The sequence below is a fragment of the Anomalospiza imberbis genome, chromosome 8 (genome assembly GCF_031753505.1).
Source record: "Anomalospiza imberbis isolate Cuckoo-Finch-1a 21T00152 chromosome 8, ASM3175350v1, whole genome shotgun sequence".
Taxonomy (NCBI): domain Eukaryota; kingdom Metazoa; phylum Chordata; class Aves; order Passeriformes; family Viduidae; genus Anomalospiza; species Anomalospiza imberbis.
In genome coordinates this window covers 6,368,294-6,391,512 of record NC_089688.1, presented here as the reverse complement: position 1 = coordinate 6,391,512, position 23,219 = coordinate 6,368,294, and the positions used below count along the sequence as shown (strand labels likewise).

Below are 23,219 nucleotides of genomic sequence, written 5' to 3'. Positions count from 1 at the left end.
TAACCCCTTCATTATATAATCCTCCCTGGCCAAAACAGTGGAAGTAGCTACACCTAGGGCTCACAAAATGTTCTGCTTGGTGGTACACAATGATGGGGGCAGGAGGGATGCTTGGTTTGTGTTTACTTTTAGAGCCCAGGGGGGAAATCGCTCCCTAAGCTTCCTGACAAGATGTTTATTTTTATTCACATTGTCACTATGTTTTCCCATGAACAAATATTTACACTTCAGAGGAAATGTTTCAGTAACATGTTTCAGACAGGATAAGCAATGTTCACTTCCCTTCTTTTTATTATGAGAAAGCAATTTTGTTTACAGGAGGAAGTAAATAAATCAATTCCCCAGAGATGCCTGGGAAGGGGTAATTCTTGCAGGGAACCTGTCTTGAAAATACTGGCAGCATGACATTGGGTCAGTATTAGCTGACCTGTGGAGGTTTCATTTACAGTTGCAAGAAATGAACACATCAGAGATTTATTGTTTCCTTTGTTCAGAGAAATAGACCATTCCTGTGAAATCCTGTCTTAATTAAAATATTCTCTGTTCTGACACATTTTAGTAGCATCTTATGTCCCTTTATGCATTATTATAATGTACATTTAATACATATGGAAAGCTATAAATCCATCTTTTGTTAATACTTCTGCACATATAACAGACTGAGAAGGCCAGTGGATGAAAATGACCTAATTTCATTAACTACTCCAAATTGTGAGCAGAAGGTTTGACTCTATGATCTCCTGAGGTTCCTTGCAACCTGAATTTTCCCACAATCCTAAATTAAGGACATGTATTTGATTTTACTAACTTACATACTTACTGTGAAGATCTGGCTGTGATGCTTGACAAAAGCAATATAAATATACACCTGTAACTCAGGCTGGCAAAAGCCCCACTTTTCCCTAGGCTGCATAGAGCAGGAACTCAGAAAGCTGCCTGGATGCATGGAAAAGTACCTACATATTTGTGGTACCTCTTCCTTCATCCCAGGATCTCGCTCATTTCCTGCACCTGCAGTTAGTCTGTGTGTGAGTATTCACTCTTGAACATCAGACTTTGCAGCTTCCGTTTCTTTGATGCTTGGAAAAAAGCTTGACATTGGGTCAAAAGCTACTCTGTGCAGAAGCTGCTCATTACCAACCCTGCAGCACCAACATTTGTTTTTATCTGCAGGAATATCAGAACAAAGCTGACTAATCCTGTAAATGAAACTATTATTTGCAGGACTTTTCAGTTAAGACTTTTGGTACAAAGTTTGCCAAGACACAAATGTTATAACTCTAAAATACTTGACCAAAAGCTGCTGGTCAGAAGAGCAATGGTGACAGGCAACACTAAGTGAAACAAATCAGGTTTTTGTTTATTTCTCCCTGTCAATACTTACCACACAGGAGAAAATGTTCACATCCATTTTTAGCAGCTTGATCAAAAGCAGAATTTCATTAAAAATACTTCATGTCTTTCTCTTAATGTGGCACTCCTAAAGAGGAAAGAAGGAAAAAAAAATAATAAACTTTACTATTTTCAACCTAAAATTACAGCACATGCAACAGCAACATCTTTTATGGTGCATTTTATATTGTAAAACAGGCTTGCTTGGTCAATAAAATAGTCTTTTATAGTTTCAAGCAGGTAAACTTTACTAAAGTAAAGTGTATCTTTACTAAAACACTCTTTGCTCCAATGCAGTGAAGAAATCATGGGTAGCTTGATTAGCTTTTGGGCATAACTGGAGATTGACACAACTCTGTCAAATGAAGCTTTTTCATTAATAATTTCCTTATGGATTCAGATTAAAAAAAAAAAACAAAAAAAAAAAAACACCTTAGGTGTCAAAACCTAACACTGCTGTATCCCAGTTAACCAGCTCCTCTCTCTTAGGCAACAGACTGAGAAGGGATTTTTTGGCTACCTTCAAGGTGACAAGACTCTAAAATATGAGTTGACTGCCTGATGACACATGAACTAGGAATTCTATGTTGCTTCCCCCCTTTGGCAACAAATGAAATTAACTATAAATGTCCTTCATTGGGTTTGGAAAATGCCTATTTTACTGTGGCTTGGTTCCCATCCAGGAGCAAGGTGGAGGTTTTCCAAGAACCAAAGGTGGGAAGAACATTGATTTCACTCTAAAAGTAAAGCTCAGGGGCACAAGTAGGTTTCAGAGATTCAGGATAGCTTAAATCGTGAAATGCAGAGTCTTCAAATGAACAGAGTAGTGGCCTACTGGGCATTTCTCCCTTCTTATCAGGATCACTTCAGAACTGAATTTAGGACCGAAGTTAATTTCTCACAGAAATCACAACCTTCTGTAGATACCCAGCACAACACAAGAGAGAGAGCAAACAGAAAATGAATACTTGATTCCACCTTTGTGGAATAGACAAGCCACAAGAATTGACACATGAACTAGAGGCATGATGTTTATGTCCTCTAGGAGTCCTGCCCTTCCCTTTGCTACTTATCAATAAGCATTTTAGTGGCAAAGACATATCAGTCTTCCTGAACTGCCATGTTACATGCAGCTACTACTCTGGAGAATCTTCTCACCATCTTTTCTACCGTGTTCACCCTTACTTCCCCCAAGGCAGGCCCACAGAGCTCCCTTTGTAAGCCCTACAAATAACAGCCTTAACCCACAATTAAACAGCTCCCCAAATTATTAATTTATGACATTAGCATACTCAGGGCTCTAAAACTGTTTAAATAGATACCTTATGTGATAGTTTACCTTTCATAACTGTTTACTTGTTTCTTGAGTATTGATGGCAGATTACAAGTTACTTGCAGCTTCTTTCAGAACATTTCTTCTCAAAAAAAAGACAAACTTAAAAAAGGGCATGTGGTTTATCTGATCATAAACCCAGAGCTTTCTATGTTTTTACTTTACTGAGATCTCTTTTGCTTCTAACAGCCTTTCTCTGCTTCATCCTCATTAAAATCTACAGACATGACCTCCAAGGATATATCAAGATCCTTCTTACTCTCAGATGTGTAAAGCCTTTCCAAGAGCTCATTCACAATTCTTTTTCATCAGTCATTAATCATTTACATTATTGTCCTATTAAAGGCCACATTAAGACTCTCCTGCTTGCTGAGATATTTTTTAAATTGTTATGCTGTAAAGTGAGACCAGTTGTTTGAAGAATGTAAGCAGACAGAAATGTAGCTAAACCTGATTTTCATCATTACTAAAGCATAAGACTAAAAGTTCCACTTCACAGATGAAAGTTTATGGCCTTCATCCCCCTGCCCCTCAGTCTTCCACTTTCTGGTTTTGAAGACAGCTGAATTCTTAATTAGCAATGTTCTACTCTATTACAACTCCAAAATACAAACATCTCTCATACCATGGTAGTGGAAGCAATCTCTCTCTTTGATGATCTGCACTCAGAAGAACAGAGCAGCTAAACCTTACATGCACCTTCCTTACCAGAGTCTCGAGGAGCTCACAGCTGAGAAGAGAGCTGCCTTGCTGTGACCCTCACCCTGCCTGCAGAGAAAGCATCAGTTCTGGTCATGGCAGCGCACTTCCTTCTCTCTCCCATCTGCTCTGCACCCAGGCAGGCAGTACCCCAACTAAAGCTCAGCCACAGCAACAAGCACACCGTGATACCGTGTGCAGGGCATGCAGCAAGGTCACCATGGGCTGAAGGAAACTAAAACCTGCTGGAACACAAAGTAATTCAGTGAGGGATGTAATGGTGTAATTCTCCAAAGTGGGGGATTTCTTTTAAATAGGCAGGGAGGTGAGAAAGAGGAACACCTGCTGCAGGTTGGCAAGTGAAACATTTGCAGTGCAAACCAGGCCCAGAAGGAACACAAAAAAGGCCAGGTAGAACACTGGGCTCCCTGGATGACTCTTCGTGGCCAACATTCGTGTGTAATCTGGTTTAGAAACCTCTTCTGTGATGGACAAGACACTCCTCTTACACGCTGACGCTACAGAAAACTCAAGAAAACTCAGCCCAGGTTTTCCCTCAAATCCACCTCACCTTCACCTTTGTGTTGTTCAGAAGCCTTAGCTGATTCCAGCCTTTGCCCCACTCCTGTTTTGTTTGATTTGTTGGGGATTATTATTATTACCAAACTAACAATATTGCAGAATTCTATCCTCTCGACTTTTTTAATGAGTTTCCTTTAACTAGCCCATCATCTCTGTGCGTTGGTTTCAGTTTCTGTAACACCATGTATTCACAGGACATCTGCCCCAAATCTCTTCAGAAAACTTTGAGGGATTACATGTAAGAAAACTGCTTTTAAGCCTTATGTTTCTGACTTACTTAATATGGTCTCACTTCAAACTTTTGCCTTTACAAGCTCAAATACTGGGAGAAATTTAAGTAAAATAAACAGCAGAGCCTTAGTTCACTGCTGTAATCTTTACTATGACACACCTCACTTGCTCTACATTACATGGTTGAACAGACAGTAAAAATGTTACTTCCCATTGATACCTAAATCAACATTTCCTCTCAACATACATTCAAACCTTTAATGTTGCTGGATCCACAGCAAATGCCAGTGTTTTGCCCTTTCTATTTCACTTTTGGCAAGTATGTTTTTTTTCTGGGATCTCTCAGAGAAAAAGGAACTTTTTCCTGTATTGATTACACATACAACAGCATGAGGTGTGATATAAATATTTCCATTTAACTAAGAACAAATGACAACATTTGGTGTGAAGTTGACAATCAGGTTCTAAAAGAAGATGGGATATTATGATTGCCACTAGCCCTATTGTAGGAGCCCCCACAACAACTCAGTTAAACAGCTGCTAAATGAAAGTGCAAGTAACTCTAAAGCTCTGCTTTCCTATGCTCCCCAAGTAGGGAAAAGGTTTTCCCCTTTCTCATCCCTTTTTTCCCATGAGCTGCAGAAGAGTTGGGCTAGGTATGGCCTACTGCTTCTCCCCAGAGGTTCTCAACAACTGTAAAGAAGAGAAAGAGCTCTTGAATGTCATTCTCCTGCTAGGTCTTTTAGGGAGGCACATCCTTCTTTATTACCAGCTTCTCTTGTATTCAGTTCTCTACATGCATTTGCACTCTGTACCAATTACAAATTTCATTCTTGTAATGCAGAGAACCATTAATAATTTAAGATTAAAAAGGAACCTAAGGGCAGGAATATTCCATTTTTGCTCACGAGATAGATGGTATGCTGCTAGTATGTCATCTCAAGTTATCTTTGTGCATGCTATGTTAATTCGGCAAATTGCTTTTCAAACAAAGTGCATGCAGAACGTGCCTGGAGATTCTACACGAGAAGAAAGTTTCAGTTCTATAGCAAATGTGCCAAACCCATACCCAGCAAGTGAAATACGAACAGATTTTAGTTTTGTCCATTAGTTTTCACAAAAAGGGGTTAGCCGAGATTAATTTTGTAAAGAAGCCCTCTGCAAGAGCGCGTGAAAGTCATGCCAGGTGTAGTGATAAATAGCCCAGCGCCCTGCCTGCACCGTGAGCAACCAGAGAAACAGCGAACGCGTCTAACGGTATGGAATGGCCCAGGAGCGATGCAGCAGGACCGCCTGACACCCAAGTGAGCTGTCAGCATTTCTGACCTTACCGCGGAAGGGAACGGGACATCGGGGCGAGGCGGGCAGGTGCAGAGACTGTCCTGGGGCAGGAGCCGGGGGCTCCTGTCAGGAGCTGGCCCGGAACGGGGAGCGCCCCGGCCCGCCGGTCCCAGCCCCGCGGTGCCCCAGCCGCCCGCCGCTCCTTCCTCCGCCGCAGCTTCCCACGGCGTCCGGCCGCGCTGGGTCACCCACAGCGACCGGCGGCGGCGTCCGCCCGTCCCGCGCCGGCCGCCGGGGCCGCAGCGTCTCACCTGAGGGCGGAGCGGGACCGGCTGGGGACCGGACAGAGGTGGCGCTCAGCGGGGTGCGGAGGGGGTGCGGTGTCTCGGCTGCGGTGCCGTCCCGCTCTGCCGTTCTCTGTGCCGCGCCGCTGTGTCCCGTGCCGTGCCGTGCCGTGCCGTGCCGTGCCGTGCCGCTGTGTCCCGTCCCGTGCCGCTGTGTCCCGTCCCGTGCCGCTGTGTCCCGTGCCGTGCCGCTGTGTCCCGTGCCGTGCCGTGCCGCTGTGCCCCGTGCCGTGCCCAGCGCGGAGCGGGCGCGCGCGTCCCAGCCAGCCAGCGCCGTCACGTGAGCGCGCCCCGGCACGCGGCGCTGCTGCCGCGGCCGTTACAGCAGCGCGCGCTTCCCGCCGCCGCCGCCGCGCGCGCGCTGCTCGGCTCTGAGGGGCCGGGGGTCGCCGCGCCCCTCACGGGGCTCTGGGGCTGCCGGCGGCGGTGCGCTCGCCCTTCCTGCCCTGGGGAGAGATCGTTTCCAGGAATTGAGGGGCTGCGGAGGCAGGAAATCCTGCGAGGCCCCGTGCGGGGAGCGGCCGCAATGGCATCACCTCCGTGCGCGGGAGGGTGGGGTCCCCAGCCGCCTCCTCCCTGCTCCGTGCGAGCATCCGCACGGTGAGATGTGGATCGAGGTGTGTGTGCCTCCCTGAACTGTGAATGCTCCTGTGTTTAGCATTGCTGACGAGTTTGACGAGTAAATCCTACCGCGCTGCTCCTCTCAGTTTCCCCACACAGAACTTTAATGCTGAATCGTAGCTAAAAAAAAAAACCGTTAAGCCTGTTTTCCGCTCAGGATGCTTTCCACTTACACTGCCCTCAGGGTGTCTGACCTCTCTATCAATAATACACTAAACTAAGTCTTTAAAGAGAACAATAGCGGGACGCCGTAAGTAATCCAGCTCCGTCAGGCATTTAAAACGGCTGTAGAACGTATTGCTGAAATGCTTAGGTAAATTTGACGAATGGCCCAGTAGTCTGTTGTTAAAGGAATTTTCTGCTTACTCAGGGTCTTGGACTCAGTTTTCCAGCCTGGGTGATCCTGTGCTGTCGAGGGGGATTTGGGAGGACTGTGGGGGCCAGGCAGTCAGCCCTTGTGCCAGCGCTTCACGTCGGTGATGTTTAATGGTGGTCCCGGGGAGTTTCTGACACCACAGCCCTTCTGAAAGGGGAAGGGCTGAGACACAGGGCCTAAGGACAGCAGGAGCTGGCAGTATTGCAGGTAGAGAGGCAGGCTGGGCTTGCAGCCAAACTGCTCTCCTATCTCAATGGCAGAGATCAGGCATTCTGTGCAGAACTAATGAACCTAGCCCCCAAATCACGAAAACCAAAAGAGAAGCAGGGTTCATTGAATCTTCTTTCTTCTTTTGATGATTTTTATTTCATGAGCTTCCATGTGGAGTCATGAAGGCTTGAAATGTACCTGCTGTATACTGTATGAATAGTGCGATATACATACATGCTTGTATCAGGATGCTGAACTGTGCAGCAGGGGGAATTAGCCTGTGTAGAGCTCTGTGATGCGATGGACAGACTGCCTTCAGCACATAAACCAGCTTTAGCCTATCAAACACTAGCATACTCTATTTTACATTTGTAAAAGAAATGTGGGAGAATGATCGCAGGTTTTCAGGAGCTGAGCCTATAAAATAAATGGCACTGGTATTGTGAAGCCCTCATTAAGTGGACAGAAACTGGTAGCAGCTTGGCTAAATGTAAAGTTTAGAATAAGTGACTGAAAGATAATGACCTTGTTGCATATGTGGTACTAAGGACAAAGAAAGATTGCTAGGCCATAGTTATTTCCCAGAATTGGAAGGATTATTTTATTTGGGAAGAATTTATACAGAGTCCTGGTAACTCATATTTAGACCCCCAACGAGGAAGCCTCCAACATGATTCCACAGTATTTGTGTGCAGAATTGTATAGTTGTGCAATTTCACTCTGTACAAACAAACTGTCTAAATTCCTGTAATTTGTGCTGGAAACACACTATAATTTGCAAGGCAATTGGAGCAGACAGCTGAGCTCACAAGGGTTATCATCTGCATCTGTTCAGAGGACAGCCTCCAACCTGGTATTGGCTAATATTTTTAGCTTTGCTAACTAAACCCACAAGATAAAAGTCCACCCACACAACAGGTTATATAGTTTGCTTTAAATCAGCTGTGTTTTGTGAACACTGAAGGGCTTGATTCTGTTTCATGTATCTCCTTCAGCACTTCAAAATGAATTTAGGTTGTTTGAAAGGTCCGTGACTGACAATTTTAGTAATTGAATTCTCATATTTAATCCCAGACTGAGTCCGACCCAAGGCAGCCTCTCAGCTGTATCAGAGAGGAAACTTTGCTAGTCTGAGGGTAGTCTTATTTACTTACTTTCACATACCAGTAAAGGCAGGATTTCCAGGTTTTTCACTGATCTATAGTTACTGGGTGTAGGATATTTTCATTACATTAAAATTATGCCTTGGATACTAAGATTGTATGTTTAATTCAGAAAACAAAAGCAAGTATTTAGTAAATCATCTGCCCTTTAAGGTTTGATAATTCAATTTCAGCCTTAAATTAATTAGGCAGTAGTATGGAAAGCTAATGATCTTCACAGAACACTTGCTCTCTTTCCAACAAATTTCATTTGTAGTCCTTATTGATTTTTGAAAAATTAATTTATGCTTTTAATATTGTGCTTGCTTTTGTGCAAAATTACAGGTGTTGAATCTATAAGCAGAGATGGAGTGCCATGATCTTTCAAAGTGCACATGGAATAGATAAGGAGAAGCTATGTAAGTTCTAGGCTTCCAGGAATGGAAGACAAAACAATTTATAAAATTTGCTGTTAAGAATAATTGTTGGCTGACAGCTTTGTAACTTTTATTACAATATCTCTTGAATCCAGGACGTAAGACCAACTGATACCAGTCAGGATGTCAAGACTGTGATTTTTCCTCATTCAGAAGATATTGAGGTGACAAAAATGTTTATGATTGTGAGTCTTTTCATTGCTACACCGTTATCAAGCTGCAGTTACATTAGTCTGACTAGAGTAGCTCCAGGTGACTCATGGCTTTCATTATATGTCTGAGTTCTTAAAGCACAAAAGATTTGGTAGAGGTAATTTTTTTTCTGCAGAAAAATGAAACAAAATCTCTTTTGTGATAGTAAGTGCATTTGTACTCTTCAGCACTCACTACATGTTACAGAATGGAGGTAGACTGTGAGCTTTCTGGAAGTTCTCTGAGCTGTTTTCAACCAGTTCCTTGAAGCAATAGGAGTCACTGACAGTTAATCGAGCATAGATCTTTGTGCTATGGTGGAGCAGGGAGTGTTCCTGTGTTCAGTTCTGCCAAGTGAACTGTGGTGACACAGGAGGTCATATGGGACATGGGGATGAGCAAGTCCCAGGCTTTCCAGACAGGGTTGGAAGCCAATGGCTCATTATGCTACAATTTATTGATATGTTTCTAATGTTTTATCCTCTATTGTCTTAGGGTTATGACTGTATCCCTTTACTGTATCACTTTACTGACACATTGGTCTGGAACAGGCTTCAGACAGTGGCATTCTCTTGCTGAGTATTCTCTGGCTCTGCCCACAGTCCCCAGCAGGCTGTGGCCAGCTCTGGCTTCCATTCCTATTCTCTGTCATTTGGTGTTAGGGCAGGTGGAGCTCCTGTTCTCCACATCTGTGTGTGGCAAAGATCGTACGGGCTTTGAAGTCTGCTTCTTTGTCCTAAGAGACATCAGAATCACTGTCAGGAGCCTTCCTGAGGGCTTTCAGAGCCTTTCTTAGAAGGCCTTATTACAGCTTTAGTACAATAAATCAGAGGAGTGAGAGGTTTTAGTTCTTCCCTATGAGGATTTGGCAAGTCCAAACCTAAAACATTATAAATAGTTCAGTGAGAGTTGTGAGCAGAACAAGAGTCAAATAAAACATCAGGTCCACTAGAACCTTCTGGTGGAGGTTTATCTTATCCTTATAGAGTGTTATAAAAATAATCTTATAAATACTGAAGTAATCACCACCATGAATCACATTGTGTTCACACTAGACAAACCTACGTAAGACTGGCAAAGGTTTATCTGGGTAAAGATGCTGACTTGGAAACTGTGTGAGAGAAAAGATTTCACTGGCAGACTGTTGTAACAGTGAAATGTTTTATCCTGAGGAGAAATAGGTTGTGGAAATGTCAAGTCTGTATTGTACAAAAGTAATATAGAGGGAATCCATTCCTAATCTTGGAAAACCTGCTTGAATCTTCCATTACTTTGGGCTCATAAATATCAGGAGTGAAGTGACAGCAGAGCTCCTGAGTTCTAGGGGTTCAAACAAATAAACATTTATCAACTCTGGTTTGATGAACAGTTCCTGTTTATCTGGCATTTCTCAAAATCATGTCTTAATACAGTTTGTTCTTTTTAAATAAAAAGGCTTATAACTAGCTTGGACAAGCCTTTGAAGAATACACTCCAAAGAACACTAGAAAGAACAACAATGCCATGGAAGAAGGATAAAGACAAGCCTTTCCACTCATTTATTTTCACTGTTTTATTAAATGTAGTGAATATGTTTAGCCACACTGAACTAGTCTTTGGTAAAGCACAAAATTCATCAAGAAAAGCTTGCATGACTTAATAATTACACAAAATTGATCCAGGAAAAAGAGATCATGAACTAATGTAGAGTGTTAAACTGTCTGAAGCTTATTCATCCTTATGTTCAGATGTAAAACTAAGGCAGTACAAGAACAGACCAAAATATTCCTATCTCATCCCACCTCCTCTCCCTCTCCCTCTCCTCTCCCATCCTTTTTCTACACATGTGACTACAGAGCTCATGGATGAATTTGCTGTGGGGAAGAAGAAGTGGCTAAGTCCCTCCATTTATGTGTTCCTGCAAGGTAAGCTTTTGTGGCTATATAGTTGCCCTGTCTAGCCTGAGTTGCAGAATTTAATCCCCACTTGAAACCCAGATGGATTGCAACACTGCATAGTGTGTGTGGTTGTTTGCTCTGCCAATACAGAGGATTTGCACCAACGTAGCTGCTTTCCTAACAAATCCTCTGTACAACGAGCCAAGACCTGTGACACCACGTAGGCTTAGTTCTCAATGCCCTTTCACCATAACCTTTCACCATGCAGCAAATGTGAAATGCTACCAAACTAGAACAGCACAGTTTTACTCTGCTTGGAAAGCATTTGTGATCAGCTGTAACTCGAAAGCCGGCCCACTGTGAATTAAACAGTGTTTTGCTGAACATGTGTATTGGATTTAATCCAATTACTTGTTTGCTGGCACAAATTCTTTTGGTGACCATGAGTTTCCAAGAAAAAAGATATAATTTTATCTCCCTTCCTAGATTTAGCACTATTCAAATGTCAAATTGTTTTGTGTGTTTCCACTCCTGATCTTGAAGTCTGGACCAGTGTGGAAGATACAATGAGCACACCACCTCCAAATCCTTATCCTCTAGGCCCAAACTCCTCTTGTGCAGTGTGTGTGGGAATCTCTCACAAGCATCACACTCAAAAAGCATATCATTTTGTGGTGATTTATGCATCAGTTCAAACGCTGGTAGCTGTAAAAGAATGCCTTGTTTCTGTTCTCACAAATACCACTTACTGTACCAAGGGACTTTGGCCAAAACTAGCCAGTCTGTATAACTACAGGAAGAACAGTGCTTTCTAGGTCAGATAGGTCAGATTATGATATGCCTGCAAAAATGGATGCACACCTATATCTGAAATGTAGACATTGGCAATTTGAATAGTTCTCAAGCTGGTCCAATATGTTACAATAATATGCTTTGTTGTTGAGTGTTTGAACCTCATGTGAACATGTTTTTCTAGACCTGGTAATAGGCTGCTATCCATAAAAGGATATTTAACTGTAAGTAGTATTTTTGCATGCTGTTTAATCTACTTTCTGTTTTCACTTCTTTGTTTTGTCTCCCATTTATCAGTTAAAACAAAATGTAAGTGCTTATATAAAACTTTTCAGCAAAAATTTTTTGCTGCTAAAAAGGCCCAAATGCAAACCTCAGGTTTATATGCTACCCTCTGCTGTGGGCTGTAAGAGCCATGGTTCATCAGAAGCCAAAATCAACACAGCACAAAGCCACAGAGGACCTGACTGTCAAGTAGAACTTCTCCTTTGTTCCATGTACACTTGGAATCCGTATTTTGTTGTTAGCTTACAAGATCCTAAGAAAAGTTAAGAATTATCACCTTGCAGTGTATCACTAGTGGAGACCAGAGTTTTCTCACTGTAAATAAGAGAAGTCTGCTACAATGGCAGTCACTAAATAATCCTTGTGTCTGGATTCAGATTCTGACTTCTTTGTTCTAGCAAGATGTTGGATCTAATGGTCTGGATTTTAATTGTTTGTGAAACTGGAGGGTTAAAGAGGATCAAGAAAGAGAATTATGATTTTTGTATTGCCTCTACATTTAAAGATTGTGGTATACTACATGAGGAAATTTGCTCTGCATTTCCCAGCAAAGAGACATTGAAAATATGCCCGATGCATTTAAATGAATACATTAAAAAGTTTGAAAAATGTGAAAATATGAGGAAAAAATAAAGGGAATACTGACTATTGCTTTCAAATGTTCAGACTTACATTTTACTTGAAATAGTTAATTAAATGATGCCAAACTAGTATTTAATTTGCAGAGCTTCACTTGGGCTTAAAATCTATGTATCTTGATAATCACAGAAAAGTTGTCTTCTGCATACATAACTAGATCCTGTAGCTCAAAAAAAGAAAAATGTAAAGACAATTTTAATACATACGGAAAACTTTGGCAATGTCCTATGCTTTGTTACCAATTGCTTACTCTTTTCAGACTGAGTGCAAATGACACTAAACTCAAGAAAATTTTTCATTGTCTCTAACAAGATAAATCAGCAATCCATCACTGTTTCTAGATACTGATTGCTCTTTTTGCTAGAACTTTGAGAAAACACTAGAGTGTTTGAAGAGTCATAGTTTGAAATATTTCAGGAAAATCCAAATGTCTTGAAACCTGAGAAAGGAGCAAACCAGTTGGTGTAGGCAACATTGTTACTTGTTGCTTGAACTACTTGCTCTTAAGCAGGTGCTTTCAAAATTTTATAAAGAGCTGATAGACATCTTTACAAGTATTTGATAGTTTGTTTAAGCCTTTACCGGATAATACTTCTTTGCCCATGACATGTTTAGAGCATATGTAAATCATTCAAAGAACTTTTAATTACTGTATTTGAATTTCTATATAGTTCATGAACTATGGACTATTTTGTTTTCCACTTAGGGAATTCTATAAATTTAGTGATAAATGTCTAAGTATTTTTTGCCCCTTCAGTTAGAGTCTATTGTGAAGAATAGGAGTTTTGAAAACTTGACAACTTCCATAAAGAGTTCTTGGCTGTATTTTCACGTTCTGAAGATGCAGAACACTGGCTGTGATGTGACTCAGTCTTTGTAGCCTGGCATTTTTCAGTGTTTAGGGTTTGTGGCAGCAGCTCTCTGGCCACAGAGAGCAGGCATAGATTTTCCCAGAGAAGACTGTGGGAAGATCAGAGAAAGGAATGAGAAACAATTCTTATCTCCACTTGTTGCACCTGCTGTTGTGCACATGTAGAATGTGTCATAGAGGTTTGTTTACCAAAGGGTGATTTCTTAATTGGACACTGGATGGTGTTTAGATTGATTGACCAATTAGGGCCAAGCTGTATCAGACTGCCTGTAAGAGTTACTGAGTTTCGTAATAAGAATTGTATAATATAGTATAGGATGATATAATAAGGCAATTGATCAGCCTTCTGCAATCATAGAGTCAATGCTAATTATTACCTGACTAGGGGCCTGTGGTGACAAGGGTTAACCCCATCCATTGGCATAAAAAACCATAAATGGATGTTTGTGCCTCTCAACACAAGTGTGCATCATTTTATGCAGTTGGGAATGTACACTAACCAATCCAGAGAAGATACAGGGGAAAAGAAAGAATTAAATCTGGGCAGAAATGCTGAAATAGCAAAATAATAGAATCATAGCATAGTTTGTGTTAGAAGTGACCTTTAAAGTTGCAACCCACCTGCAGTGAGTAGAGACATCTTCAAATAGATTAGGATGTTCAGAGCTCTGTCCAGCCTGACCATGAACGGTTTCAGAGACGAGGCATCCATCACCTGTGGCAGCATTTGACCACCCTCATTGTAAAATATATCTTCCTTGTATCTAGTCCAAATCTTCCCTCTTTTTGTTTAAAAACATTACCCCTTGTCCTATTGTACAAATCCTACTAAAATGTTTCTCCCTATTTTTCTTATAAGTCCCATTTAAATTTCTAAAAGCTACAATAGGGTCTCCCCAAAACCATTTCTTCTCCGGACCAAACAACAACAACTGCCTCAGCATTTCCTCATAGCAGAGGTGTTCCATCCTTCTGATTATTTTTGTGGCCCTTTTCTGGACCCACTCTAGCACGTCCACATTTTTCCTGTGCTGAGAAACCTAAAAGAAGCATCCTACCAGTTTAGATGGCAGCACCTAGAGTTGCCACGAGAAACTGTTACAAATTATCTGCATAGATATCAGTTATCCTAAGGTCCCTAAATAAACTGAGTCACAGAGCCAAAGGGCTTTTAAGGCTGCCAGTAAATCTTCAACACAGTCAGATTCCAGGCTTCAAGGACCAGGCATCTCTGGTGCTACAATCACCAGCAGCATCTACAGGGCATCAAGATTCAGTTCTAGGGAAAGGGATTTGAACTTGCAGTGATACACACTTTCCCTGCTTAGTACAGACAAGCAGTGCTTCTGCAGGGTCTCATTTTGAGATTCACCTCATTTCATCAGCAGGTCAGAGACCTGTTACTGGTAGCAAAGCAGTTGCAAGGTCCTAGCCTGGCAAGTAAGGCAGGAATAGGAAATCAGTGTCAATACTTCAGACTATAGAAATTTCCTTTCTTTCTAACCCTGAATCTATTTTGGCTTTTAAAAGATAATATGGTAATCTGTCCTGTCATCTGTTTGTCACAGCACTTGTACTGTTACATATTGTGGCTCCCAATAATAGAAAATAAAGTGGAAAAACTTGACAAAATCTATAGTTAAAAGCCAGGTTATTTTTAAACTTTGGATTTGTTTTGTGGAAAATAGATGACTTCATCTTTTCTTAGTCCAAAGTTGATCTGTGAGGCAAAAAAAAAAAAAAAAAAAAAAAAAAAAAAAAAAAAAAAAAAAGCTGTAGCCTTAGTGACATGACTGACTTACTGAATTACCTGGCAAGGGCATTTGTATTTTGGTATTAGTCTGGGCCATTAGAGAAGTAAATAGCAATTTGTGATTGGTGACTGCAAAATTTTATTCACAGAGCACATGCATTCATCTGAAAATATTTTAGTTCTTAGGCTGTATTTCTGAGCTTTCAAGCACTCTCAATATATTTTCATTGATATTTGATCCTGACAGGAAATAAAAGCAAAGACACTGCTGCCTGGATAGTGAGAATAAAAGGGATTAATATCTACTTTTTAGTGGCAGAATAAAGCAATGAAAGTGAAAAATCCCATGGCACAAATTGGTATAAATCTGATAAATTCTGGATTTTGGGAATCTTTTGTCTGGAATGACTCTCCTTGATAAACTCGATGTCTTCAGTAGTTGCTATATCCAGCACCTGGAGAAGAGAACTGTAATTTTTGAAACTAGAAGGCTACTGAGGGAGAGCGTCAGTGACAACTTTGGTGGATCTGCCAGGATACCTTGTCTAGTTTATTTCTCTTGGATTACAAATAGATCTGCGAGTAGCAGAGCTGGGGAAGGTACAATTTCATGTTTGCATCTTCTGGGGATCTAATAGTGTCTGCACCATGGCTAAACGTTACTCAACAGTTGTCATAGGCTGAAATGGTGAGATATTTGGGTAGGTCTAGGTATGTGCATATAAAGAAATTGTCAAGCCATAAGAGTGATTGTTCATTAAGGATTTTTTTTTCTTACTAGCCTGGTTTTCTGTGAAATACACTGTGTCTTAATTCTCTGCTGCGTAATGGATTTGGGCATCTGGGATAAAGCCTGTCTTTTTTTTCCTTCTGTCCCCTCTTAGAATGCAGCAGCAGCTGCCTGCCAAGTAGTTTAGGTATTAATAAGGTTACTGCCATAGGCTCCATTTGCCATTAGCTCAAGTGCTGTCTTGGGCCAATGGAGTTACATTGCTTTTGGTACTGAAACAGTATAGCCTTCCTGGAAATGTGTGGTGCTGATTTCCTGTCTATGTTCCGTGTAAAATACTGGCCTGTTCTTAAGGCTTTTTTGTCAGCTAATGCACAATTGCAGGCATTGTCTCAGCCCTAAAAGATTTAGCAGGACAACTTTCTTAAGGAAAGATTTACCAATATGAATAAATGAAATACATTGGGTTTGTGAGAATTTATGCCCAGAGTTTACAAATGAAGTGTGATAAAGTCACTGTGGGTTGAAGGTAAAATAAGGTGTATCATAAACAAGGACTTTACTATTTAGCAATGTTGCATATATGAAACATTTAATTTTAGTTTATTTTAAGCCCTGTACTTAGCTGCCTCAATGTTCACTTTTTCCTGACCTGTAAATCATAGGGTGAGTGTTTGAAGAAGATCATATGTCTCAGAGCATGCAGGTGAATGGAAGGTTAAACATTGTGACTGGCATTCAGGTGACTCTTGTGCAATCAATCCCAGTGATATGATATTCAGTCAAAAGAGTTGACAGTCATGGGGAGAAAAAAGGGCGGAGGAAGATGAAGAGGAGGCTCTTGAATGTTTTCAAACGTTGCATTGAAAGAAAAAAAATATAGCTGGTCTTTAATTCTTGGCTGCAGCTGGGTCTCTGGCAGGTATGAGGATGTGCTGACTGCTTGCTCAAATGTTCTGGAACACAGAGAAAAGGGCTGCAGTCCAGAATCCCCCTGTTCCCATTCTTCTTGAGGTGGAAGGCAGAGGGGAAGGGAGCCAGGACCATGGCTGTATCCTATGAAACAGTGACTGTTTCTTTGCATGGTCACAGAAGAGCCAAATGTATTTGCTTTATGCATTTTGTGCTATCTGGTAAGATGCTGAAATGCATCAAATATTTTTATCTTCATAAATACACAAGGAAGCCAATGTTTAGATAGTCCAAGGAAGATTCGAAGGGAGATTCAGTTCAGCATGGAGCTCAGGGTTTAATGGGCCAGTTCTAGCAATGGTATCCACACAGGTATCTTTGTACAGTAGCTAAAAGAAATTAGTTTAAACCTTAACCTGAGAGACAGAAAATCCCTTTGCAATCTTTTCCAGCTACTGTTTCAGTGAAGTGCTCTCAGCATATTGGTAGCTTCCTAATGGTTAGCACAGATTTCATATTCTTGCCATTATGTTTACAAATGTATACTTGATTGGGAAAAAGTCTTTCTGAGGGAAAAGAGGTAGTGGAGGGTGTTAATAGAGGAGGCGTGAAACTTCATATTTCCATAGGCCTTTGAAGGGATACAAGGAGGGATTTAAAAGGAGAGGTAGGACACAGAGACAGAGGCAGCTGTGGATGACAATGCACTCCTAAGCAGTTTTACACTTCTGTACAGGGAGTAAGAGGTACAAAATAAAGGCATGGACCCAAAGTGATGTATCATCACGTATATTATCCTCTTAAAAGTGAAGTATGGCCTATGCCCTCCTTTGCTTTCTAGCTTGCTGCAGCAGTGAGTGCAGCTATCTGAGTACCTCTGCTGTCACACCTGACACAGTTACTGTGACAACAGTCATGCTTCAAGGTCACTGCACACCAGACACTGGGGAAATGTAAATACAGTTTATCATAGAAAGATGGTAGAGTGGCTTGTACCCCTCAACCTGCCCTGCCCCTCCCCACCCTCCAGTAAACCACTTACCTTTTTAGCACCATCACAGAGGAAGTCTTTGATTACATTTATTTTATTTAGTTGAACATGATAACTAGGCACAGCACAGCAGAAAGGACATATAAACTAACTAGGGGAATGACAGTATTCTACTCTGTGTAGGTCTTGTGACATGTACTGTAGCTGTTGTTATTTCGTGATTTTAAGGCAGATTTATGAAGAGTTCTGTCTACTTCAATGGACGCAGCAAGGGAGAGTGTCCTCTAAATACAGAAATTTCCACCTACTAATAAAGGTATTTTATGAAAAATTTACTTTAGGATTTCATAGCAATCAGTTTCCTTACAGCTGCCTCTTCTCATACAATCATTAAATCACATAAGCTTTGCATATGCTGGCGGGGTTTTCAAGTGCCTAATGCAAAATGGAAAAAGGACATTTGTCCTTAAACAATTTTTCTTCTTGGAATAAAGCGTATATTTTCCAAGATTTACTGGCTCATTGCTTTTGGTGGCACTCAAGCTACCTTCTTTCTGAAAACAGTGGATCACTTTGAATCCCCAAGTGGATCCTTTGAAACCCCAAGCTTTTATGATGTGTCAAATTTAACATCCCAAAATAAGGCTCTACATAGTCCTGGCTGTTATCTTTACTCAGCCCAGGTGACCTCACATTGCACCATGGGGAATTTCCTTATCATGAATTTATAGTTAAGTCTTGAATCTCTCTCAGGCAGTGCTGCTACATTATTGTTCTATTCTATATTAAAATACACAACCACATTAATGAAACCTATGGCAATGCTTACGAATCCAGAATGAACATGGCAAGTTGACTCCATAATCTTGAAATTACACATCAAATAAGATTTTTCCAAGTGGTACTCTATAAAACAGCATGTAATTTCCTCTCTTACACATTTGATACTTCGTGAGCTTGGACAGAAATAACATTACCTGTTATAATTAATATAATATAAAGAACCTAATTCAAAATAATGAGGAAGGGAACTCTTGCAGTAGTAGGTCAGAAAGTACTTGTGTCTGTGGAGATCTCTTATCAACCTTACTTTTTTCTCAGCATTATTAGTACGGATGAAGCTAATTAAATATCTTTGGTGTACTGGAGATATATAGAACACATACATGTTTTGTACTGTAGTAGCCTTCTCCTCACTTGCTTAATTATTGATACTAAAGTATAGTTGTTCAGACTGACAAAGGCCATTTTTATGCAAAATAGCAAATGACTTTGAGCCCAGGAGCAGAACAAGTGAAATATAGTCCTATTCCAATAAAATATGGCCTTTGGGATCCACTGGAAACAGGAATGCCAGACTAAGAACATAGCATTTCCTTGAGATGCAGGTCTTGCATCTAATTCTGTTAGAAGTGAAGATGACCATTTTCTACCACTGCCATAGTGAACAGGCCATTTCAAAGAAGAACATTTAATGTGGTCATATGGTGTTCCTCCACCACAGAGCCTGGCTGTGTGATCCCTTGATGCTGATACAATCACTAATTCCTGGCTGGGGTTCTTAGGGCTTATCTTCTATGCCTGGTTCTGCCATTTGCAGATGTACATAAGTGTTATATGTATGCCTGTATGGAATCTCCTGCTGTACTCATTTGAGGTTCTACTACCTACACTGTTATGTAGAAATAGACATACTGTAAGATCACAAATGCATTAAAGCCTTTAAGAGAAATGATATGGAAAGACATAGGTTAGTGAACAGGCAGTGGAAAACTGAGCAAAATTATCAGATCAGAATCTGGGTTTTGTGAAACACAGTGTGTAGCTGCAGTATGTCACAATTTCTTCCAAAAATCTATATTTGAAGTAATTATGTAAAAGAAAAATAGATCCATACACAGAGAATCCGGAGCTTCCTGGAAAAAAGCACCTGCAATGCCACCTTTTTGTGTGCTGATTTCAATCACTGCACTCTGTCTGTGCAGGTGTGCCGTAAGTCATTCCTGACAATCCCACCTGCCACAATTAATATTGACTGAGTATAAAGGCGAACTGGCTGTTTGGCAGCTTGCACAAACATTGCAGCAGGGCAGTCCAGAGTCTGGCTGCAGCTGGCAGAAAGCTCCACTCTGTGGCTGCAGAGCTGTGCCTGTCCCAGTGTCACCAGCGCAGTGGTAACAGCCATGGGCCTTGGGATCTGTGCCCAGCAGGGAGTGCACACTCTCTGCTCCTAGCTGTGCCTCTTGCTACAGAAGAGGCCCATTGGAGGAGATGGTGAAAGAAGCTATGCTGGCATCTCCATGACCTCTGAGAATTCTTTCTCTACAACATAGACCACTCAGTCAAATTCAGCAGACTTCAGGGTGTTTTGAGCATACCAGAGAACAAATTGATAAGTAATTCAGTTCTTACATTCCATTTGATTGCTTTATTGAGCTAGGATTCCTGATGCCAAAGGGATCCCTGGGGTCTGATAAATTTGGTGTGAAAAGAGATGTTTGAATTAAGCACTTCATGGATGAAGAGGGCACAACAGATCTATTTAGAAACTGCACTAATACTTAGATTCTGCCTGCAGGTTTTAAATGGAAAGATTGCCTTTCTCTGCTATAGGGTAATGTTGAATACATTATATATAGTAGGCATATAATGCAGTTATGATACTGTTATGTGTAATTCACCTTTGTAAGCAGATATAGAGAAAGAAAGCACCTACTTCTGTCACATTTGTAATTCAAAGTGTATCAAAACCTAGCAGCAAAAAAATTTGCAGGCCTTTGAGTGGAAGTGGCTGTAGGAGTGTGTCCTCCACATGTGGGAGGGAATGTGAGAATTTTTCAGTGCTTTCAAAGGAAGTGACTGATAAATCTTTGCACTTTTATTAGTGGTGCCCATATTTACTGAATGGTACATTTACTGGCTTCATTTGTGATAGCAAACATTTGTGTCTTGCAATCACATTCCTCAAGTGTGGATCATTCTCCCTCAGTTCGTAAACAACCCTCTATTCAGAGGCCCTCTGACACAACTCCTACAATGGGGAATTTTTTTCTTTTGTCTATCTCTGTTTGTACTGTTCCTGTACACTAAGCTTCATGAAGTGTCCACTGTTGCTGGTATGCTTAGGAAGTAGCTGCAGTATTATGAATGTCACTGCAAACTACTAGTTTCAATGAAATCTTCAATCATCCAAATGCATTAGCAACCTGACATATATAAGAGTAGTCCCAGTTGAGTGAGAATAAGATAAGAGTCTAATGAGATCATTCACACATATAAAGTGATGGTGATCATGATTATGCAGAACACCAGCTTTGTCAGAAATTCATTTTTCTGCCATCCAAAGATATTAATACTTTCATAGTAATTTTCTGCAGCAAGCACTAACAAGAAAGCAGTTTGGAAAAAAAATGGTTGAAAAGCCCATTTACAACTTGGGAATGTGAGATTACATCAATCTGGAGGTTTCTGATGATTACACATAGCAGTTGAAAACCCAAAATGTAAAGGTTAATACCAAGTCATTATCGAATCACAAATGCTCATTGTTGTCAGGTTTTCCTGCATATTGCTTACAGCTTCTTCTAATTCTTCAGGACTTACTCATGGATGACTTATAACTCATGTTGGAATGAATACTGTGTACAGTAAATTATGTAAGAAGATTGCACAAGGTGCCTCTCCCATGATGTAACTAACATTAAATTGTTAATCATAAACCTAGGGCTTCTCAGCTTTCACGGAAATGCAGCTGTTATACAGCCAGGTGAAACACTCTCCGAGGAGTCTGCTGAAGTTGCTCTGTTCTTGCTGACATTTATTGAAAGCATATGGCTGCACATAAACCAACAAGACAGCAAACCCTTGCTACAAAAAATAAAACCTTTGTGTATGGAAAGGATGCTGAATTTTGAAAAACTGCTTTATTTTAGCAAGGACATGTTTTTATTTGTTTTTTTCTGGACACATGGCAAAACCAAACCCTAAGGGAAATCATTTTCTACAGCTTAGTGGTGTGTTGTATTATTCTCTGACAAGGTTTGTTTGTCAGTTTTAAAAGCAGTTTATAAACCAGTCATGTAGATCAAATACAGAAAACTGAAACATTCTTAAACATTCATTGTGCTAGAAGTTTTTTCCCTTAAAACAAATCATCTTTCCTTTTTTCTAGCTTGACTAACATAAACTTTTACTCTAATGATGACTGGGGAAAAAAAAGGTAATCTTTTAAGCTGGAGTTGTGCATGTCAGCTGGAGTGTACCATTCCTGGAGTGTTATTAATCATAAGCCAGTCTATAAAACAATGTTTCTCTGCATGGGGTATGCTAACTAGCTTGCAGTGTCACTGGGTTTAGCCTAGCTTCATTCTCTAGTGATCAAAATCTGCATGTAATGCCTATTTCACCTTGAGAGGTGTTTTTCACATCCCATCTTCCATTTTATTGCATCTTTTTTTGGTGCTCTGACATTCTTGTCCTTCTGTAGATACCTGTTACATCATGTTTATGGAAGGCATATGCAGAAGCTGGAAAACTACCAGCATGTTGCAAATTACCAAATAATAGCACAGTACCTTACACTATAGGGAATAATGAGAAATATGTAAGAGTGGTGTGGATCAGTTCCTGAATGTTCTGATAAGAAACTCATTAGATAGTAACTGTGTCTCTATTTACTGGTACAATCACTGGATGAAAAAAATATTGTTCCATTAAATCTGTAGACCCAAGGTTTTAGGGCTTGCCAGTGAAAATGAAATGAAATATAAGACAGTTACTTGTTATGGTAACAGTTTCTTGTTATGGTAACAGTTTCTTGTTATGGTACTCATAACTATGAACAAGCCATTTCCATAATTCATGCACTGAATTATACTGAAAGGAGCAAGGGTCATGTATCTCAGTGATTAGCATAACACCTTAAGAAAGGAAGAGGATAATTCCATTTTGCAGTATAATGATTATTTCTGACTACCATATCATCTTTGAGTTACAAATAGTAAAAGAGTGAATCTACCTCTATGGAGTTTACTTTGCATAGGGTCCAGGTTGTCCAGTCCAGACGCCTCATAATGCTTCAGTGACAGAAAATTTGTTCCTTACTCCTGTGAATTTTCTAAATTTCACTTCTATTTCCACAGCAGGTCTTCCCAAGATGTGCTGTTTACCCCACAGGACTAGAGGAAAGAGTATGAAGTAGCCCATGAACCAAATATTTCTGGCTGTATTTCTCTGAAAGAGACTGACAATAGCTGATGAAGCAGATTTTTCATGTCTGCTCCTGTGTTTTGCAAGGCCTGGTAGACAGTTTGGAATTCTGCTTTCAGGATGAGGACATGAGGAGTGGGATAAATCACCTCCTCCTCTGTGCTTACATTACCTGACAGAAAGTTGAGCACAGTTCTCTTTCTACTCTGGCAGTACCCTAACTACCGAAATTGAGAAAATTAGGTTTTTAGAGAATAATTAAAATCTCTCACACAGTATATGTGTTTTAAGAATCCATTAGCAAAGGGAGGATTATACACA

At 40.6% G+C, this 23,219-nt stretch overlaps 1 protein-coding gene and 2 long non-coding RNA genes across 15 annotated transcripts in view; 2 read left to right on the top strand and 1 right to left on the bottom strand.

The window, feature by feature from the left end:
* The window catches only part of RHOBTB1 (Rho related BTB domain containing 1), a 49,532-nt gene extending 43,600 nt beyond the window's left edge, over window positions 1-5,932 (bottom strand). The window contains exons 1-2 of the mRNA XM_068197108.1: window positions 5,830-5,932; window positions 1,385-1,480 (exon numbers count right to left, since the gene is read on the bottom strand). The gene's annotated coding sequence lies outside the window, so the exon portion shown is untranslated. The remainder of the gene's footprint in view (window positions 1-1,384; window positions 1,481-5,829) is intronic.
* A 106-nt stretch (window positions 5,933-6,038) lies between these two features.
* LOC137477849 (uncharacterized) overlaps window positions 6,039-23,219 on the top strand; it is a 173,416-nt gene continuing 156,235 nt past the window's right edge. For 3 of the 13 annotated variants that reach the window (XR_011001217.1, XR_011001225.1, XR_011001224.1), the window contains exons 1-2: window positions 6,041-6,479; window positions 8,557-8,630. This is a non-coding gene — a long non-coding RNA (uncharacterized lncRNA). Of the gene's footprint in view, window positions 6,480-8,556; window positions 8,631-23,219 lie in introns of all 13 variants that reach the window. The other 10 variants (XR_011001221.1, XR_011001222.1, XR_011001220.1 and 7 more) reach the window with 8 other exon arrangements.
* Window positions 20,456-21,591, top strand: LOC137477850 (uncharacterized). The gene is made up of 2 exons (XR_011001228.1): window positions 20,456-21,332; window positions 21,415-21,591. It is a non-coding gene; the product is annotated as an uncharacterized lncRNA (long non-coding RNA).